The following is a 7,910-nucleotide window of genomic DNA, read 5'->3' on the forward strand; positions in this document are numbered from 1 at the left end:
AAGAAGTTAAAATAGACTGTGTTTGGATGTTTCATTTATCACGTCTAAGTGCAAAGGTGGGGAAGTCCAAGGCTGTGAGGAAAGCTCTGGTTCTAGGGTGGGGACAGGAGAGGAAAGTGGAGCTGGTAATAAATTACCTTGGTGTTTGGAATGATCGCATTAAACATACCTGAAGGTAATGACCTAAATTTGCATTGTCGGATTCAAGAAGCCTGTTCCGCACATTCCCAATATTTCAACCCATCCTAAAAGCTAAACCATACTACATTTGCCCCCTTTCAACAAACTCCCAACTGCTGTCCCTGAATGTTTTTTTCTATTTACCAAGTGACAGGACCAATAAACAACTTTTGTGGGAAAGCGAGAAATCGCTGAAAGAAATTTCATATAAAGTGGAGATGTTTACTAGCTGCAGAGTGGTTGCTTCATCTGAGCAAGAACCAACCTGGAAACACTGCAAAGGGAGGCTACTTGGAAACAAAGTTACTGAGTCTCCCTTTGCCTATAAACACGGAGGAGATTGCGCTGCCCCGGCCCCCGCAGGAGCAGCCACAGCCATCCCTCCTTGGGGCGGGCGTGGCAGATAGAAACAAAAGGTTAAAACACAAAAGGCGGGCGGAGGGCAGGGTCTGGGGATCTTCCAGGACTCACGTTCTACTTTCAGTTCAAACACATTGAAATGGAGGGGGACGACGGAGGGGAGTAAGAGAGCTGGTGACGGGTCCCAAGGACAGCATAGGTTATTCTGGGTGGGTGGGTGGTGAAACTCAGGGGCGCAGGGGATGGCCGACTCTAACTAGTGGTCCAGGCCCCATCCCTCCATCCTTGCATCTCTGACAGTCTGGAACCTGTGGCTTCCCCCACCTACCCCAGCCCCAAATAAATCTTCCCAGAACTCTTACCTGTTTGCTCTAACCCCTGGACCACAAACACAAGAGTCCACACCCTTCCAACCCAAATCTTTTCTGCATTCTATTGTTTCAGCTTTGGCATTGTGCGTTAGATCTCCTGGCGCTCCGCAGACAGTTAAGTTATAAAACGGTGAGAAAGGACCCTCCCCCGCGCCCCCCCCCCCCAACACCAGCTCCGTATCTTTTTCTTTTGCATGACAAAGTCTGGGCGAGGTGGGGGTGAGACTGGACAGACCCCATCCATTTCAGCGCGTTTTCCCCGGTGTGCGCGCAACTGGGGGAAGGCGAGGCAATGCCCCCTTGTTTGCTATTCCCTTCCTCCCACCCTCCAGCACCTCATAGAAAGAGGCACTTGAGATAAATGCCTGCTTGGCTTCTGCCTATTAAAAATGAACAAATAAAACCATCTCTGCAAGTTCGTTAAAGAACAAAAGAGAAGGGTGCGCGGAAAGGAGGCACAACTTTCCAGCCAAACTTCGTCACTGGACGACGACTCTGTCCTCCAAGGGCGGGGAGCCGGGCGCATGAAGGAGAAGAGAGGTAAACAAGACAACAGTCTTCCACTCACCTTCCTCCCACTTGGTCACAATTTTCAGAGACGTTCCCCTGTTGCAGTCCGAGAGGCGCGCGGACACTTTCGTGTGGCCTGACAGCGCAGAAAGTCGTGGCGGCAAAGTTGTGAGAGGGAGATACCCGGGCGTCCGGGGCGAGGGGAGGAGAGTTCATCAGAGTTCCCCCCTTTGTTCCCAGTCCCGGAGCAGACAAAGAGGCGGCGAGCGGCGGCAGGTTCTCCCTCTCACCCCTTCTTCCTCTCCCCTCCCCTCCTTCCCTCCCTCCCCGCCCCCTCCCTCCCCGCATCTCCCGCCCAGCTCTCGAATCTCCGAGACGCTGGGGCCGCGCAGTCCCCAGCTCCACGCCATTCGACCCGACCCAATCCTCCCACCACCTCGCTCCAACTTTCCCCGGAGATGCCGGTCCCGGTCCCCTCCCTCCGCACCGCCTCCTCCCGAACCCGCTCAAGTCTGCGAAGGGGAATCTCCAAAATCATTGTTTCCGGGAGATGCGCCTCTTTGTTCGCACTTTCCCTGCCAATCAACGTGAACAATCCACTTTGGCATCGAGTTTCCGTCAGTTTTTCATCATCCCACTAGACAAAATGCGAAGGGCAGAGGGTCAACCCCAGAAGATACAGGCGGTTTACACGATCAGAGGTGTGGCGCACCCCAGGCTTTCCATCCTTGTTCTTCCCCCCGCATTCACCCCTCCACCCAGCACACCGAAACAACCCAGAGGGGTTCCAGGCGTTGGAACGCACTCCTCCCCCCGCGCACCCCACCACGCAGTCCCTTGGGAGAGCCCGCTCCTCCTCGGGACAAAGCCCAGCTCCAGGGTACCTGTTGCTGCTGGCGCTGCGCAGCTCGGTCCAGGGACTGGAGAGCGGATCCCCACCTGGACGTCGCGCCCACCTCTCAGCCTCAGATTTGCCTGAGCCTCGATCCGCGACGGCAACGCTCTGGATGGCCCCACGTTCCTTCTGACCCTGGAGCCAAGCGCTCCTCTCCTGCTTCCTTCCCTACGCCACTGCCTTGTCCTCACCCCAAATATCTGACTCTGGGCCCCTGGCCGCCTCCCATCCGGTACCCCTGGCGCGGCCCAGGCGAGCATCCCCTCTTTCCGTCCCCTCCCTCAGCGCCGGGGAAATCAGGTGACCGGACCAGGGACAGCTACAGACCCTTCCTCAGGTCTCTTACCAGTCGTTCCCCGAACTTCAGAATTGGGGACCCTACCCACACCTCCCCCCCATCTTTAGACCCTCATCCCGAGTGCGGCCCACAGCACTGGCTCTCTGAGTGACTCAGAGCAGCGCTAATAGTTCTTGTATGAACATCTCACTAGAATTGAAAAGGAAGAAAGCCGAGACGTGGGGAAAATAGGAGAGAATGGGGACCCGAGTGGGGAAACAGTTTGTAGGGCAAAGGAAAAACCCAACTTCCCAAAGCAAATACCCACCCTCCAGGAGGTACCGCAGAGCGCACCTTCGCTTAAACCCTCTTTCTCATCCTAGACGTGGGATCTTGGTGGGATGGTGAAGTTTGGGGTAATGGGTTGGGGTAGAGGAAGGAGGTTTGGGGCCTTGGGAGCAGTGCCAGGGTAGGGGTGGGGGTGGGGGAGATGCCAGAAGGAGGAGGTGGGGAGGAAGCAAAGAGCCCCTGCTGGGTCCGGAATGTCGCGGCTGGCGGTCCCCTCTCTCGCCTGGCGACTCCTGGCCAGGTCAGTCCCCCAGCGCAGAACAAAGGAGCCGCGAGGAGGGCTTCTGTCCTCGCCTCCGGAGATAGCCCCAGCCCTGAGCTCCGCTTGCGAGAGCCCACTCCTCGCTCAGAAACTTTGCAACCAACTTCTCCCGGAGTGAGCGCGCGGGGCGCGGGGTACAGAAGGACAAACGGGGTCTACCGCATCCCGAGACCAGAGATGCCCGCTAGCTCGTCCTCCAGCCGGCCGGCCGGGCGACCCCTGGTGCAGGGGTAGGGGGCCACGCGCTCTCCCCGCTCCCTTAGAAGAACGAAACGAGTTTCTTTAGTTTGGCCGCGCGCAGCGCTGGGCAGCGGGGTCGGGAGAAACAGGCGGCAAACAGAAGCGGGCGTGGGGAAGGATCAGGGCAGCGATTCGGACCTGGGTGTCAGGCTCCGTGCGGCAGTGAGCGCGCGTGGGAGCCGCGCCCGTCGGGCCGGGTTCCTGCGCGCGCGTCCCGCCCTCCGATCTCGGCGAGCAGCTGCCAGGCCTCGGTTGGAGTCCGGACGCCCGGCCCGCCTCCGTGAGCTTGAGCCTTCTCAGCTGCGGGACCCAGGCACCTGCGCCCCTCTTCCTGGAGCCCTGGGTCTCCTGGGCAGCTACTCACCTATTGGAAGCCCAGAAGCCTCATCTTGGGTTAGGGATCCTGAACGCACCACACCAACCACAAAGACAAAACAGCCCCCACCCACTCTCGTCTGGCACATTTTCCTCTTTGTTTAATTATGACTTCCAGAATTCTCTGTTGAGGAGAACTGTACCCTCCCCCAAACAAAACCTCACTTTCCCCTATCCTCAGGGATCTGCTTTCTAGTCAATTTTATTCTGCTACCTCTGGAAAATACTCGAGGTTAGGGTCAATCAACCAAGAGCCGCTAACTTAATAATACTCACTACTCCACTTCCTGATGTAGTATACTAATTGAACCTTAAAACATTATCAAACCTTTGACAATATCTACTGCTTGTTTCTCTTTTCTTAAGGAATGAGGAGTAAGGCCCATCTGCTAGGTGAAAAGTCCAGGTGGCTTGAAGAAGGCTTTCTCCCTGCTTCCTGAGACACACCTGCCAGCTGCCCGAGGCACCTCCCTTTCCCAGCCAGCTTGTGAACAAAGCCACTTCTCCCAGGAACCTTGGTCCTTAGCGGGTCAGAGCTCCCCCACCTCCACTCTCGGGCCACTCTGTGGGTGACCTACCCACTGCTACTTTTTAAAAAGATGGCATCTTTTCTCAGATGCCAACACATTTTAAATATTTCTTCAAAAGTTAACGTCTAGGCTCAACGATGGATGTGTCAGAGAAAATGGGCTTAGAAGCCCAACTACCGGCACTGGCAATGTTGGAGCCTCACTTGGGGCCGCAACCTCTGTCATTCCTACCCACGGACCAATGGCATCTTATGGTAAGTCTCTCCCCTCTGCTTCTCTGATCAAGAGCTTCTTCGGGCCGCCAGACCCCACTTCACCAGTCCAGGGGTGCTGGCTGAAAATGCCAGGTAGTTTCCGGCTTCAAGGAATCGAGGATGGGAGTGGGTTTAAAATTTCCCTAGCCCAGCTGGGTTGGCTCAGAGGTTGAGTGTCGACCTATGAACCAGGAGGTCATGGTTCGATTCCCGTCAAGGCATATGCCCGGGTTGCGGGCTTGATCCCCAGTGTGGGGCGTGCAGGAGGCAGCCTACCAATGATTTTCTCTCATCATTGTTGCTTCTCTCTCTCTCTCTCTCTCTCTCTCTCTCTCTCTCTCTCTCTCTCTCCTCCCTTTCTCTCTGAAATCAATAAAATAAATAAATTAAAATAAAATCTCCCCAGATTCCCTACCTATAGGTAGGACTATACAGGCAAAGTTCATTACCTTGCACTTCACAGCTCTTGCCTTTATTTTTACAAAGTGAAGGCAAGACCCTCCACCAGCAAAATGGTTAAGACGCACTTTACTGTGTTGGCCTGGAACTGATCCTACAATAAAGCCAGTGTGCTTGTATTCAGTTGTATTCTACACGGTATCCCAGAGGTCCCCAACTTAGAGCCTCGGTTGCCTACAGCAGTAGCCTGCTCTTTAAGGAACCTCGTGTTGGTCTCTTCCTTACCTGTCTCAGTCTCCTTCCGGTGTTTTCTGAGATCACATCCTAGTCAGACTACAGTATTTGCCCTCCATTCCTGGTCTCACCATCCGCTTCTGGGAAACTCAACCTGAAACCTCTCACATATGTGCTTTCTAAAGGGAGGGATCTGTTCTATTGGGAGACTGCAGTTATGAGGTCAGATTTCCCCTAGAAAGGATGTTATTTCTGTAATGAAGAAAGTTTGAATTATCTAGTTCATTTTCTATGAAATCGTTTAAAATTAGATATTTTACTGAATAAAGTACAGAAGCAACCGTACGTTGAGTTGTATCTCATGTGTGACATTTTTGTACACAAATTCATAACAATGCCAGCAAACAGCAGTGAAGCTGCAAATAGGACTAGGATCACCTAAAATGAGTTAGAAGTAACATACTGGGCTTTGATTGAGCCTCCGATGAGAATGGAAGAGGATGATAAACAACACATCTCATACAAAGCCCTGGTGTGACCTCGTCAATACTATTTTCAGTGAGACATCCTACAGTGCTCTTCACCAAACTTCTCAGTGTAAATTGACCTGGTATTGCAACATAGTTTTATATAATATATGAAATTATATATTAAATTGTATTCTCCTTAGTCACCATTGTGAATAAGTCATCAAGTGTTCACATAATTATAAGCCCCTAATACCACCCCCTAGCTCTAGAACCTTCCTTGTCTTAGGTTGCTTCCACTGATGTTTTTCTGAAGATCTCGCTGTGGTAGTCAGTCATGTTGTTCACCAAATTTTTGTTGTTCTCCCTCTGGATTCGTGGTTGGAATGCAATTCCCTACTCCTCTTGAATCAGATGTGGCCATGTGATTCGTTCTGGCCAATGAAATGTGAGCAGAAATTATATGTTTCTTCCATGTGGCAGCTTTAAGAGCCAGTGTGTGATTTCATGTGCTACACTGCTGGAGAGAGTTGCTGGTTTAGTCGGGTACCAGAGTGAGCCCCCCAGCCAAACCTCAGTGGTCAGTTAGTGTGAACAAAAAATAACCCTTTCTTGTCATAAGCCACTGAGATTTTAGGGTTGTTTATAATCACAGCCTAATCTGCTGGTTCTCACTTGTTCAGATACTCTCAGTCATTTATCTTTCCATAGTTATAGCTCTGGTTTCCTTACGGGTTTTATATCTTGGAAAGTATATGCAGTAGCTCACATGAACTTCTCACTGTATTTTCTAGCTGGACCTCAGCTAGAAATGGTACTGTGCTGGGTAAATTGTTTTCTTTATGAAAGATTGGTTTGTTTTCTTATTCCAGAAGGAGAAGGACCAGGAGGAGGAGGAGGAGGAGAAGGAGGAGGAGGAGGAGGAGGAGGAGGAGGAGGAGGAGGAGGAGGAGGAGAGGAAGAAGGAGGAGGAGGAGGAGAAGAAGAAGAAGGAGGAGGAGGAGAAGGAGAAGGAGAAGGAGAAGGAGAAGGAGAAGGAGAAAGAAGGAGAAGGAGAAGGAGAAGGAGGAGAAGGAGAAGGAGAAGGAGAAGGAGAAGGAGAAGGAGAAGGAGAAGGAGAAGGAGAAGGAGAAGGAGAAGGAGAAGGAGAAGGAGAAGACTACCAAAAGATTATTGAGGGGTAGTATTTTGTGGAGTCTGATATACTTCATTTTTACATCTGCATCTGCCATAGAAAGAGTTAACTCTTCCTAGTCTTTGTCATTGGCTTACCAACTTTCAGGGCCTCTTCAACCAATATCTTAAGTTCAGTGAGTCTTTATCATACTACTTTTTTAAAATTACAATTGACATGTGATTTTTTTTTTATATTAGTTTCAGGTGTACAGCATAGTGGTTAGAAAATCATATACTTTACAAAGTGTTCCCCCTGATACTTCCAGTACTCGCCTGGCCCCATACACAGTTGAAAGGTTAACATAGTTATTATAATTTTTTAAAAAAATTTATTTATTGATTTTAGAGAGACGAAGGGAGAGAGAGACATAATTTTATTGTTTCACTTATTTTCAAGCAATCATTGCTTGCTTCTGGTATGTGTCCTGACCAGAGATTGAACCTGAAACCTTGGTGTATGGGATGATGCTCTAACCAAGTGAGCTACCTGGCCAGGGCAAATATTATTGACTACATTCCCTATGCTGTACCCTTCACCTTTTTACATCCAGCCCACAAGCCCCCGCCCCCCAATTCATCAGTGTTTTCTCTTATCTATGAGTCTGTTTCTGTTTTGTTTGGTTGGGGGTTTTTTTGTTCTTCAGATTCCACATATAAGTGAAATCATAGGACATTTGTCTTTCGTTGTCTGACTTATTTCACTTAGCATAATACTCTCTAAGTCCATCCATGTTGTCACAAATGGTAAGATTTCATTCTATTTTATGAATGTATATATATATGTACCACATCTTCTTTATCCAATTGTCTCTTGATGCACACTTAGGTTACTTCCATATCTTGGCTATTGTAAATAACACTGCAATGAACATAGGGGTGCATATATCTTTTTAAATTAGTTGTTTGGATTTCTTCAAATAAATACCCAGAAGTGGAATTGCAGGTCACAAGGTAGTTCTATTTTTAATTTTTGAGGAAACTCCACACTGTTTTCCACAGTGGCTGCACCAATTTGCGATCCCACCAGCAGTG

General features: G+C 50.2%; 1 long non-coding RNA gene across 1 annotated transcript in view; it reads right to left on the reverse strand.

Moving 5' to 3' along the window:
• Positions 1-1,712, reverse strand: part of LOC118676782 — a 99,488-nt gene extending 97,776 nt beyond the window's left edge. Inside the window, exon 1 of the long non-coding RNA XR_004974222.1 lies at positions 1,480-1,712. This is a non-coding gene — a long non-coding RNA (uncharacterized LOC118676782). The remainder of the gene's footprint in view (positions 1-1,479) is intronic.
• Between the last annotated feature and the right edge of the window lie 6,198 nt (positions 1,713-7,910).

Source organism: Myotis myotis, unplaced genomic scaffold, assembly GCF_014108235.1.
Source record: "Myotis myotis isolate mMyoMyo1 unplaced genomic scaffold, mMyoMyo1.p scaffold_m19_p_2, whole genome shotgun sequence".
Classification (NCBI taxonomy): Eukaryota; Metazoa; Chordata; class Mammalia; order Chiroptera; family Vespertilionidae; genus Myotis; species Myotis myotis.